We start from the raw sequence: 14,039 nt of genomic DNA, 5'->3' as shown, positions 1-14,039 counted from the left end.
GAGGGAAAGGGTGTGGCAGCTGTTTTTCTTCTCACGCGGCAGGCATCTAAATAGAGGAGGCGTTGGCTGAATCAAAGTGGTAAAACAGAGTATAGACTTTCACGTGGGAAGGGCAGGGCACCGTCAGCACACGTGAGGTTGCGCTAGCTTTTTTATGAAAAAAAAAGCTTGATTTACAATGAAAAGTTTCAGCGTCCTACAAGTAGGACTCTAGGCATATACGCGTTAAATTCCCAATCGGCAGTGCGAGTTGACAGTCGTTATTGAGAATATCTATGTTACATTTTTATTACGTGCGTTACATTTTCCTTCATTAAAATGTGACCGCATGAAAGCATTTTTAACCTCGTGAACTATGCCGGTAAGTTTATCTGATACAGACTTAAAAGTGAGCCCAAGGCTTTCTGTAGTATTTTTGTTTTTGTTTTATTTAATGCAGCTCAAAATTCACAATTGAGCAGTGCCTCGAAACTGCTCTGTATATTTAATTAATAAACACTGAAATCAACTATAATAGTCACTTTTTTCAATTGCTTCTTTTTAGACGAGCATGATACGTATGAACATTTTAAAGTATGTATATGGCGCCTGCTTGCGCCAGTGGTGCTGCAGGGTGTGCCGATTTGAGTAAGGTCCCTGGATGAAACGGTTCATCTAGGGACCTTAGATTTGAGCCTTGGTCATGTTTGAGCATGTTCAGTGCGAAGCAACTTTTCAGTCAATCGTGACTGCTTTGCCGGAACGGTCTTAGTGTGAAAGTTATGGGTACTCAGTGCGCCCAGCTTCAGCGGACAACCATCATTTCCATTGCTGACAATCCGCAGTTCGTCTACTGTCACGGTAAAAAATGGTACCTTCTTTAAATCATGCACGCGACTTACGTTTTACCAGCCACATACTCGTACTTACGCAGAATAATTTTGGGTTGTGGGGCGGGCACATTTTCCAACACTTTCTGGACGAACACTTTCAGGCACACTAGCTGTGGTAGTGAAATTACAGACACTGGAAGTGTCATCTTGACTACAAAGCCATGTCGACACAATGTGGCTGTCGAGCCGTTGATGTGTGACTTTCCCGTGCCCGGGAAGGTTCTATTCATTTATTTATTTATTCAAAATACCTCAAATGTCTTACATGGGACATTACATGAGGGGTGGGCGGACACAACTGGCGGGTCAGGTTATATTTCATGACTTGGAAGGTGGTCTTCAAAGGCAGCCTTGAATTGAACACTCTGAGGGATGAGGGCAATATGTGAAGGAAGGGCATTCCATTCTCCGGCAGTATGCAGAAAAATGAATGTTGATAAGTTGTCATGTGTGCAGGTGGTGGGGCAAGTCAGGTGAGAGGTACAATGTACAGTAATGATGATTTGGTGTCCTCGAGGCAGCGAATGCGAAACCTGAAAAATGAGATTCAATGAGTAGCCTTGCGGCGAGAAAAAAGTGAGGGGAGGCATAGCTGGGATTTTAGGGCGGATACACTTGTGCTGCGGGAATAATCAGAAAGAATGAACCTCACAGCACGGTTCTGGACATATTCAAGAAAATTAGTCATATTAACTTGGTGGTTGTCATAGATAGTAAATAAATATTCTAGTTTCGGTCGAATAGACGTTTTATATGCAAGTAATTTTACTGTAGAGGATGCTGATGATAGGTTGCCGCCCCCGTAACCTAATAAGCGATTGCAGGAATTGGTTAGTTGGTGTATATGATGGATTCAGGACAGATCGCTAGTTATATGTACTCTTAGGTATTTAAATGTCTGGCATTGAGTCAAAGTGTTGTTGTTGAGGGAGTACGAAGATGCTGCATATATTACGGCGGCGATGAAAGGATACGTGGGAGCACTTACTTACGCTGAGATACTTGTACCATCGGTTGCACCATGTTTGGATTTTGAGGAGATCATCCTGGAGGAGTCTGTGGAGTTTGTTATTTGACGACACAGGCACCCACAAAGAGGCGCATATTTGATGATACATTATCTTGAAGGTCATTAATATATACAAGAAAGAGTAGCGGTCCAACTACAAAGCCTTGCGACACACCAGATAAAACAGGGGGTAGAAAAGAGGAAGATGAGACAAATTGAAGGCAATTTGCCAAGAATTCGCCTACCCAGTTAACTGTAATGGGGTGCAGTTTTAGGTTAGAAACTTTATGCATCACAAGAATGTGCGAATTGTCGAAGGCTTTTCGTTCAGCAAGGTTCAACTTACACGAACAGAATACATACACCGGAATGGACTTGTTTTCCACGTGTTGGCGCCACATGAGACGATATTACTGGAGTTGCCTCTACAAGTGGTGTGTTAGACTCGCATGAAAGTACTGTACTTGGCTACACAAGTGACGTGTTGCAAGTCTCGTGTGATTGTGTGCTGTGCCTGGGCGTATTGCATCGGAGAAAAAACAAGTGTGTTTTTGCGTTATGAACATTTCCTTTTTATTACCGTGTCGCTGTCAGTTTACTGAACCATAGTAAGTTAGAGCCTGAATGTTTGCACTGTCGTTCAATACGCGTGCCTGTTACACATTTCCTCTAAGGCGATGTTGAGGTGGTAGAGTAGCATTATGATTGTTAGTGAGCATTTTTGTTTTCTCGAAGAAAAGTCATAGGAAGGAAGCTTATAAGGGAAGACTCCAGGACTACAGAAATATTTTGTGTCCACCGTGCACATTCCAGACAACAGCTGTTCTGCATTTTTCAAACAGGTGCATAGTAACTCTGCACACTCACTTAAAAAATGGCTAGTCCAGTCTTGTGCTTCAACCGCACTAGTATTTCTTTAAAACTACGCTTGCACGTCTTGATCAGTACAAATTTAAATAGCTTGCCAGTTTGAAACCACAGGTATTTCTCATGATGGTCTTCTTAGTTGAAATCATCATGAAGCATATTGCCACGCAGGTTTTTTTATTTTCACTTTTGTTCCATTTGTTTTCGCCGACAAAGCCTGTGAGGAATGCTCCGCGAAAACTGCGCCTCATTGTTCGGAAAGGTTCGTGATTATTGCAGATAGTTCTGTTAAGATTGGGTGCAAGGCGTGAACACTCGAGATAATTCTAGAGCTTGCGAAACGACCAGCGATAAGCCAGGAACGTTCGATGGGACATGTATAAACGCCGACGCGCTTCACCGCTTGTCAGTTGATCGACGGCCGACGCTCTGCCCGCCGCTATCAGTGTCAGTGTGTTGCTGTAATCTGACTTCCCATTTACTGGTCACAATTAGGTTCGGCCGAAGAAACAGTTTCATCTGGACATCGAGTCTGCTCCCTTCGTCCGCGTTGTGACCCCGTGACATAACTGCTGTAGGTGCTGCTTATTTCGTGTTCTGGACGCCCCCGTCAAGCCGCGAACCAAGCCCAAGTGGCAAAGAAGACACCGACGCCAACCTCGAACACCAAACAAGCGTAGGCAGAGGGGACTGCAACCAGAGTACGGGCCCCTTCCTAAAAAAAAACGAGGCAGCCCCGGATCCCGACATCGACAGCCGCAACGATGACCGCCGCCCGTGCAGCCAATCGTTATCTGGCAGCCCAAGGAGCCGCCAACCTTCCGTGGATCGTCAGTCAAGGACGCGAAAGGCTGGATCGGGACATACGGCCGAGTCGCCGCCTCTAACAGCTGGAATCCCGAAGAAAGACTACGCCGCGTCTACTTCTACCTAGACGACGCCGCGAAGACGTGGTTCGAGAACCGGGAATCTATACGTTACGGACCTGGGATTGGTCTCTTTTGGATGACGTTCCTGAGCACCTTCACGAGCGTTGTCTGCAAGGAAAGGGTCGCCACCTTGCTGGAGACACGGGTGCAACTGCCTAACGGAAACGTGACTTAGTTGAAAAAATATGACCCGGCTGTTTCGTCACGCCAACCCCGCTGTGGCCGAGGAGAAGCTAGAGTTCCTGGTGCCAGAGATCTAACAAGAGCTGTTTGCGGAACTTGTCCAAAACCTGCTCAGGATTGTCAATGAATTTCTTACCGAGGCCACGGCTATAAAAAAGGCGCTTAAGGTGCGTTAGTAGCGACAGTGCGCGCTAACGCAGACAAATCCCGCGCGAAAGAGTATGCGGAGTTTTTTCGGACGTCGGCGCTCTAGTCGCCGTTGGCGCGCCACCTGGCGCCTTCGATCTCGGTGCCAGTTGCAGCGCGAGGGATGCGGAGAGAGGATGCCAGCGGCCGACCACTTATCGGAAGCCCGATCATCGCCTCGAATGGAACGCTCTGAGGTAATGCACCCGGTCGCTGCTACCCATCGCGACCGACCTCGAATGCGCCCGAATGCCCAGTCGTATACCTCGTGGTTTCAAACCGGCACGCTTCGGTTTCTTGCGCACGCTAACCGTTGCTACAGGTTCTTCTTGCCTTGCATTGTCTGCGATGTATTTTCGAGCGGCTTTCAATCTTTAGATTGACATAGCCAGAAATCAAGCATTATAAACCCACCTCGTCAGTACTACAGCCAAAACATTTTGTCGCAAGTGGTGGTGGTGGGGTCAACCATCCTTTACGTATTGGGTATGGGGTCATATGCAAGGAAAATCGCAATATTTTTTTTTCTGGGGGGGAGGAGGTGAATTCCCTTTCCCTGGCCATCGCGTCGAAGCTTTTTTTCCTTTGCTTTACATTTATAAAACAACTTGTATAGTTCTAGTCGCTTTTAAGTTATCAATTCGCGTTGACTTTAACCTTTCCGTATATTCATTGACATTTGCTCGATATTTTCAGAGCTATTTATCTGTGCGACGTTCTACTAGGCACCTATACCACTTTCATTTACGTTCCCATCTTGCTTTGAGCGCGCATGAAGTGCTGCAGCTTGAATGATCACGCAGCTCCAATCGAAGCCGCACTCGCCCCGCCGCGGTGGTCTGGCTAATGTACTCGGCTGCTGACCCGCAGGTCGTGGGATCGAATCCCGGCTGCAGCAGCTGCATTTCCGATGGAGGCGGAAATGTTGTAGGCCCGTGTGCTCATATTTGGGTGCACGCTAAAGAACCCCAGGTGGTCAAAATTTCCGGAGCCCTCCACTACGGCGTCTCTCGTAATCATATGGTGGTTTTGGGACGTTAAACCCCACATATCAATCAATCGCAGCCGCGCTCTGCCTGGCACAGGTTTCCTTTTTAACGCGATAACGTTAAAGAGCTCGTTTCGCAGAAATTCTGGCGTCTGCGTCACTGCCATTGGTTGTGAGTGCAGGACCATCTTGTCTGTGGCCGAAAACCGAGACATTTTAATGGAAAGATTGTTTTACTTGCTACCGTATGACGGATTTCTAAAACGAAAAACTGTGAACGACCGTATTCGCAGATAAGTGTTGTCTCTGCGGGAGGCTTATTTATGGAAACTTTTTTCACGTGTGCGTAATATGTCAACGCTGGCTGAATGTAGATAAGGCGTCTTTTGGGCAGAATCAGGAAGTTGCATTTGATATTATGGATGCCCAATCCTTAGTGATGTATACTTAAAAAATCTTGACACATCTTCAGAATACGCCCTGGGTTGCTCTGTTACAACGCTGTTTCGTAGCGCGGACAACATTACATTTTATATTTTATTGGTGTATGTGAAATACTTGTTACCGCAGCGGAGCGAACAATTTAAACTCAATTGAAGTGAATTTAACATTACTGAAGGATTGCCTCGGAACAGTGCAATAGAATGTCTAGCCACTTCTATGACTTATAGGGAGAACTAGGTGTGTTGGTAGTGTTTTTGAGACATTCAATACCACCGTTAAATTGCCCGTCGAAGCATTTTAAGATTGTAAAAAAAAAATAGATTGTGGCGCCATAGAGTTTCTGAACCCAAATCGCGGGTGCACAAAATAACAAAATAGGCGCCAACTTTTTAGCGCAGGCACGTCTGCAAGATGACCCCGCGTGGTTCACTCAACTCACTCGCACCGCGACCATCTACCCAGCACCTCCACAACTTGTAAGATATACATTCTTCCGCGTTTTCCACAGTTTTAATGAGATCTAACAGACAATATATATATATATATATATATATATATATATATTACCTTGTCTGCGCGGAGGAAGCAGCACAGTGACAGCGAAAGCTGGATGAGTGGCCTGTGTAACCTCTTGGGTAATACAAGTAAGTACACAGGGAAAGGATCGTAACTATCCTGAAGAAGCCACTACGCCATGACTAATGAGAACTAACAATCAAGGATGCCACACAGAGTATAGCAGATTTTAGTAGTAATCGCAGTGTATACGGGAATAATGAAAAAAAAAAAAGACTTGTCGCTGGCAAGGACTGAAGCTGCGACGTTCGACTAAAGCGTCCGATGTTCTACCAACTGAGCTGCAGCTGCAGTCACCACTCGTCCACTTCATGGGCTACAAACGTGCATTCAGATTCAGCTCAGATGCTTTATTTTTCTTGAATTACACGAATAAAGGTACAGAAGCTATAAGTATAGCAATACCTGGTAAAATGCCTCTGTAATAGCTTTACAAAAATAGTAAAGAACGAATGCATTGTCAGTCAGCGCCGCTAGTAGCCAGACGGCGAGGGAGGAAAATTATTTTTTTTTTCGTCTGCCTGTAGGAATCAAGTCGCACGGGAACTTCTTACGAGCTGGAATATGACCAATAATTTATCGTATACTGCCTGAAGGCATGAAGTCTGCCAGAACGAGACCCTCGTTATGAACGCGAATTTGGGGCCCCGGCTGCAGGGCTCTCGTACTGACATCGATGAGAACATGGGGCTATCATGTATAGACCATTTCAAGGCGGCCTACGACACAGTGTCTGCTTTTGTTTGTTTTTGTTTGGTTTTTTTTTGGGGGGGGGGGGGCGTGGTGCTGCTTGTGAGAGTGCATGGTGCGTGTGCTCTCCGAGCACGTGGCCCAGTGTGATGGGGGCTTCTTTCATGACCGGCGCTAGTTAGGTTACGTTTGATTGCTTGCAAACGAGATATTGGCCTGTGCTGCTCAAGTGTTCCAGTGAAATGGCAGTGCACAACTGCCAGGTTCTGATAATTTTGCAATGCTGTCTTGGCTTTTTCAAGCCCTCTGCTGCAATGTTAGGAAACGCCTCCACCACACTGTGTCCCAACTTAAAACAGACATACGTCCGCCTTATTTTTTTTTTCTTACAAGCCACTCTAGGTGTCACGAGATTCTCGCTTCAGCCCCTTAAACGGTGGCCATATGACGATTTTTCAACATTTGGCAGTTTCTCGTTGCGCTGTTATTCTCCTTCAATCACAGCAATGTAGCATATCAGTAGGATGTGGGAGTAAATACATAACAGCATGAAAATCTAAATGCAGCAGGCAACAGACAGAAATTCAATGGTATAATATAGGCAGGTTGTACAAAAAGCGAATATTTCACCTACAGGCACAAGTTTGAAGACTGTTTCAGCTCATGCAAAACTGAAAAAAAAAAACGACTAAGCAAATATGCACATATCGGATGATATGCTGTTCGTGTAAACTTGGCTTAGACGAATACTTGAATGCTTCGAATATTCGAACGCTCTTCGATAGAAATTTAAATATTGAAAATTTTGAAGTATTCAAAATGAACAGATAAATGTGTATAAGTCAGCGACTTAGCACCCCTCCACTGGAGTGAAACCACCTTATGGGTGGTTTCACTGTAGTGGAGATGTGCTAAGTCGTGCAAGCATTGGCACTATTGCAAAGCCCCACTTCAAGGTTGAATCATCATATCACCCTCACATAGATTCATCATTTCTCATGGTCAAAAGCTTGTAATACTTGCTTATATGCTTCAAGTATAGTAAATAATAAAACGTGAAATAAGTTACAGGTCATTTTTTGCATTTTACCAAAAGTCAAATCCTGCTGCTATTCAATGGTGGTTCCACTTCCTTTGAAACAACAAAGAAATGGCATCATTTGCACAGGCCTTGTTTCGATTATCTCTCTCTCATATATATATATATATATATAAATATATATATATATATATATATATATATATATATATATATATATATATATATATATATATATATATATATATATATATATTTATTTATTTATTTATTTATTTATTTATTTAAGGAATACTGCAGACAGTTTTCCCCCATCCTAGCAGGAGAGGGTTACATAAGGTTCCTAACACAGAGGTCGAAACTAGAAGAAGTCGGAGCGTGCACGCAGTCGGAAGGCAGTGAATTCCAGTCTTCAATGGTTCTTACAAAAAAGGAGTACTTGAATGAGTTATTTTTAGGAGCATATGGTCTTACAGTTTTTGAATGATTTAACCTTGCTGAGCGCTGAGGAGGTGGCAGAATGTACAATTCTTTGTTTAAACCAGATTCATTGTTGTATAGTTTGTAGAAGAAGACTAACCTTGCAATTCTTCGCCTACATTCCAGTGGTTCCAGCTCACATTTATTTAACATTTCAGAAACGGAGGAGAGGCGCCTTAAGTCTGAAAAAATGAACCGTGCGCTTAGCCGCTGAATCCTTTCCACTTTATCTATGTCTTTCTTTAAATATGGGTCCCACGCAAGGGATGCGTATTCTAGCACTGGTTGAACTAGGGTTTTATAGGCTGCAAGTTTAACTTTCCAATCACATGACCTCAGCTTCCTTCTTAAGAAGCATAGCTTCTTGTAGGCCTTGGCGCAAACGTTGTCGATGTGAGCGTCCCAGCTAAGTTTCGTATTAATGGTCAATCCCAAATATTTTACGGTATTAACAAATTCAATACTTTGAATTCCATACTATATATATATATATATATATATATATATATATATATATATATATATATATATATATATATATATATATATATATATATATATATATATATATATATATATATATATATATATATAAAAGTATTGTGCAGGTTTGTTAGGTCATGACAAGTACGCCTACTTTCCAATGTGGCGTGTGATATATACTATTTGGGTTCGGTTCGGGGTTATTCAACCAAAATCGCTATTTGCTCCGAAACTAAAATTCACTATTTGCACAAGCCTAGTGAAAGCACATACAGCCTCCGACTGATTTCTCAATTGTAGCATTGTATTGCATTCTGTTAGTAACGTATCAAGCATCCACTGTGCTTCTAGCTACCGTGTCTGTATAGCCTGTAGCAAACAGTACTTTGGTTACAACGAATATATAATTTACTTTATGTTACTTTACTACGTGCTGCGTATGCTTGTGTTAACAGTGAATTCAAAACGGGTTTTGAGTTAGCTGAAAAATTTTGAATTGAATTCAAATAGTAGTGTCACATGTTATGGAAGAAAACCGGCATATTTGTCATGACCTGACTACCTGTACAATATATACATGGTGTTATTTTTAAGCAATACAGAGTTTTTCTTGAAAAGTTTATTTATTTATTTATTTATTTATTTATTTATTTATTTATTTATTTATTTATTTATTTATTTATTTATTACTACCAGCTTGCTTTGAAAGCCATATGCAAAAGTGGGTTGCAAAAAAAAGGTACATGTTGCACAAAAAAGACAAAAGAAACGAACTGTGAAGACACCTTGAGAATAAAAAGAAAAAAAATATGGGATTTGTCTTGAACAGAATTCACAGGATGTGAAACATCGAAAAAATAGATTAAAGAAACACACAAAATATGTCAGGTGAAAATCTCGGCAAGAAAATAAATGGATAAAAATGAGAGGAATGTCGCCTTAAAACAAATAGTAGTAATGGCAGACAAATTACAAGGAAAAAAGGCGACAAGAATGGGCAATGCAGCACTTGCTTACACAGTGGTCAGCTCAATAACGCAAGGGATATGTTTAAAATTGCTTTTTTATTGTATCGTACGCAATCTAAATTATTTGGTTGTTTGAGAAACACCTTGAACCATAGATTTGCAAGAACGTTGACAAACGATTATATGGTGGGACTCTGCAGTAGATATTCAGGCAATGCATTTCATTCGTGGATGGCACAAAAAAAAATACTCTTTAGAGAAGTTGGTTTGGCAGGAATATTCAGTTAGTTTGAGCAAATGAGAATATCGTGTAGGGTGCCGGCTACACGGTTTAATGTTCAAGGCCCTGTCTACTTTGACGTGTTGGCAGTGAATTAGGTATGGCACTTTAAGTCTCTCTCGATAGCGTCGTATCTCTAAAATTTCAAGGTTCGCTTCCTGTAACAAAACAGTAACCGATCTGTGACGACGGTAGGGGTTGAAAATGAATCTGACTGATTTTCGTTGTATGTTCTCGATTTCACTTGTGGTTGATTGGGTATAAGGGCCCCAGACAGGAGCCGGATATTCTAACAATGGCCTAACGTGTGTCTTGTATGCCAACAATTTTTTATTACCCGTACAGTTAGACAAGCTTCTCCCCAGATATACAAGCTTCTTTATAGCTTTATCTTTAATGTAAGCTATGTGGCTATTCCACTAAAGGTCCGACGTGATCACTAGGTGAAGGTACTTATATTCAATAACAAACGATAAGTTATGACCGCTGATGCTGAATACAAAGAGTAATGAGTTTTTGCGTGTTACGGCCATCGAAACTGTTTTTTTTTCTTTTGTCAGGGTCCATCTGCCAATCTAAGCGCCATGTTGCTAAAACGGACAAAGATGAATTTGGTAGAGCCTGATCTGCTTCGCTGCGAATTTCTTGGTAGAGTATGCAGTCGTCTGCCAGCAGCAGAATTTTAACTTCTGTGTTTGTAACTACGTCATTAATAAACAGCAGAAAGAATAGAGGATCCAGAAGTGATCCCCGTGCTGTTACAGAATGCACGAAACAGATTTAGTGTTGTCAACATTGACCGTCTGCGGCCTACCCGCCAGATGCGCCTCTATTCATCGAAGAAGCCGGTCATTTTTTTAGAATAACTTTTACTTTTAATAACATCTTTTGAATGGATGCACGGTTGAAGGCCTCCTCAAAAATTTAAGAAAATTATGCCAGTCTGACCTTGGTTGTCGAGTGCTGCCGCAATTTCGTGTACAGTTCTTAATAGTTGCGTTACAGTCGATTTTCCGCGGCGAAAGCCGTGTTGTCTGGTATCACGGAGGCCATTATTTTCAATAAAGACTGAAATGTGTTTAAATATAATGTGTTTCATGAGTTTTGATGAGGTGCAAAGTAAGAAAATAGGATGACAACAGGCAAGCAGTCTCTTCATTAACTATTTTTTTTTCGCAAGCTTCTAGTCATAAGGTATTTCTGCTTGTGAAAGCGATTTATTGAAGATAATTCATACATATTCGGCGTACCATCTCCGAAGGAAAGCATTCATCGACACCGTGCAATTTTTTTACGCCAAATTCGGGAAGTACGGCCCACGTTGAGAGGACCTGTGGGTCACCATTGCCATTCGTGAATACGGAGCATACTTGGTTGAAAGCAATTGCAATTAAAAGATTGTCAGCAGCTACAAATATCGGTTACGTGGCACTTTTTTTGACGAATGAAGGAAAGAAGTGTGCGTTTAAGGGCTCACTCTTTTTGTTACACAATCTCAATGAGTACTAGCAGACAATGATGCCAAAGAAAGTATAGGGGATATTTTAGAAGTAGTTGTAATGCAAATGTGAAAAAAATTCCTAGCGAGGATCTTGTTCTGGCAGACTTGATGCCCTCAGGTGGTATGCTAGGTACGGTCGGCTCATAATAAGATCATGTAAGTGCTACGTGACAGGGCAGAAAAGTGTTCAACACTCGCCGTCATGGCATAGCTGACTGGCTCTGCCAGGTTTAAATGCGCGCACGCCACAAAGTGGACGGTTGGGATGACCGCCGCTGTAGCTCAGCTGGTAGAGCATCGAACGCGTTCTTCCTGGAGTGCTTTAAGAGCGAAGTTTATTAAAGCTCGAGGTAAAAGGTCGGGTGTCGGCGAAAAAGAATTAAAAACGATGCTGTCCGAATTGTAGGTTACCACGCTTCACTTACCATGCTTAACTTCGTTATCCCTGTCGACCGATGCCGTATCTTGAGCAGCGTCTTCCGTTTTTCTTCTGTTCCCTATGCATAGACGTCATTTCCTTCGGAAGAGTCTGTGCCCCTCCAACAAAAACAAGCCCCCGACGCAGTCTTGAAGTTGGCTTCTTTACAATTTGCATCTTACTAAGGTGGTGCACTCTTTACACGGTCAGCAAGTATTGTGAGATCGCCGTTTGGTGCCACACCTAGTGCAAGTATACTTGAGAAGAATTTGTTCTTAACCTAATTGGTATTACAATCTGCCTCTATTGAAAAAGACATATGAACACGATAACTTGGACCGCCCGTGTTTGTTCGGGTCGTTCTTGTGTGCAATTTTTTTTAATAGCGGCAGAACGCCATTCAGTGCCACAGCTAGACCTAGCCATGTTGTAAAACATGCCTACGCTCTTTATGGCGGCAATTGCATGTGCATGGATTAAATCAAACTATACTTTGCGTTCAGCTTTATTACTTCAATGGGTGATCTTTTAAAGCGGGGGCCGGCATGAAGTTTTAACTTCATGTAACAGGATTCACAGATTGAGAGCTCTTTCTTGATTCGGTGGATGGTGGTGCATGGCCGTTCTAAGTTGGTGGAGCGGTTTGTCTGGTTAATTCCGATAACGAACGAGACTCTAGCCTATTAAATAGGTGCGGGGTTCCCAGCACCTTACAACCTTTTTAGAGGGTCAAGCGGCTCCTAGCCGCACGAAACCAAGCAATAACAGATCAGTGATGCTCTTAGATGTCCGGGGCCACACGCGCGCTACACTGAAGGAAGCAGCGTGTCTTTATCCCTGTCTGAAAAGACTGGGTAACCCGTGGAACTTCTTTCGTGATTGGGATAGGGGCTTGCAATTGTTCCCCTTGAACGAGGAATTCCCAGTAAGCGCGAGTCATAAGCTCGCGTTGATTACGTCCCTGCCCTTTGTACACACCGCCCGACGTTACTACCAATTGAATGATTTAGTAAGGTCTTCGGACCGATGTCCGGCACGGCCTTTCGGTTGCGCCGGTCTGTTGAAAAGATGACCAAACTTGATAATTTAAAGGAAGTAAAAGTCATAACATGCTAGTCTTGACATGAAAACGTATACAGAAAGATCACTTCCAGTTAGAATTGCAACTTACGCTGTTAAATTGCAAACTTAGTGTATGCGCGCTCTAAATCAACGCGAGCTCCGTTCCAGTTATGTACATTGCCTTCAGAGTCCTTACTGCACCATACTAGTTTCATGTAACTTGTCCCTCCATGTACATAAGGCTGCCGACCACGGCTCCAAGGCATGCGGTGATGTCGAAAAACTCTCAACGACGAACGCGTGGATAGGTTCGCAAAAGGTCCGAGTGAACAGTTTGTAACTTTCTTTCACGTAAGGTTTATGGGGACCTTTTCTTCCACGTTGACTGCAGCGCCCTTCTGCGAATCAATATCAGGTTTTCCATTCTAGTTACCGTGACACAGTTTCCTCGAGTTATTCCGAGTTGCAACGTCGCGACGCCTTCTTGGCGGAAAAGATTGTCGGAATCATTTGTGAGGTGCCACTTAATTGTGTCCCACCTCTCCGCCGAATCCTGGACAAGGCTGGCCAGAAACGGTCTTGAATGCTCCTCTTCATTTTAACTGAAAATGGCCTTTCTTGGAACTTTACGGAGATTCGCGCAACGACATCCTTGTCGAGAACGGAACACCTAGATCGTATGATAATTGTCTTTGCTGGTTACATATATGATGAGACTGGTTCACGTTGAACCAAATGCTGTATTTTTTACATGTCGTAATAACGTATTCAGTGACATGCGTGGAATGAAATACTTACTAATTGAATCAACTCTGTAATAATAATCCTATAACTTACGCAACATTTCACCGTTGTCTAAATGTGCACCCTTCATAGATATACAAAAATGAAAGGCGAATATTTTCATCTAATTTTTCTTTTGATTAAGGCAGGACGTTGCTCTAAAGAGTGTGAACGTGTTGAATAAATCGATGTCTTTCACGGCCCAGTTACCTGCGGGTGCCTGCAATTGGCATACTGCAAAATCGTTCCTGTAACACAGGTGAGATTGCTGCGTGGCTGGC

At 42.9% G+C, this 14,039-nt stretch overlaps 1 protein-coding gene across 3 annotated transcripts in view; it reads left to right on the top strand.

The window, feature by feature from the left end:
- The first annotated feature begins 4,135 nt into the window (after window positions 1-4,135).
- Window positions 4,136-14,039, top strand: part of LOC119162586 (transient-receptor-potential-like protein) — a 94,051-nt gene continuing 84,147 nt past the window's right edge. For all 3 annotated transcript variants that reach the window (XM_075882263.1, XM_075882262.1, XM_037414816.2), the window contains exon 1: window positions 4,136-4,243. The gene's annotated coding sequence lies outside the window, so the exon portion shown is untranslated. The remainder of the gene's footprint in view (window positions 4,244-14,039) is intronic.

This window comes from Rhipicephalus microplus, chromosome 2 (assembly GCF_043290135.1).
Source record: "Rhipicephalus microplus isolate Deutch F79 chromosome 2, USDA_Rmic, whole genome shotgun sequence".
Taxonomy (NCBI): domain Eukaryota; kingdom Metazoa; phylum Arthropoda; class Arachnida; order Ixodida; family Ixodidae; genus Rhipicephalus; species Rhipicephalus microplus.
The sequence above is the reverse complement of the archived record's forward strand: the minus strand, read 5'-3'. Positions and strand labels throughout refer to the sequence as shown.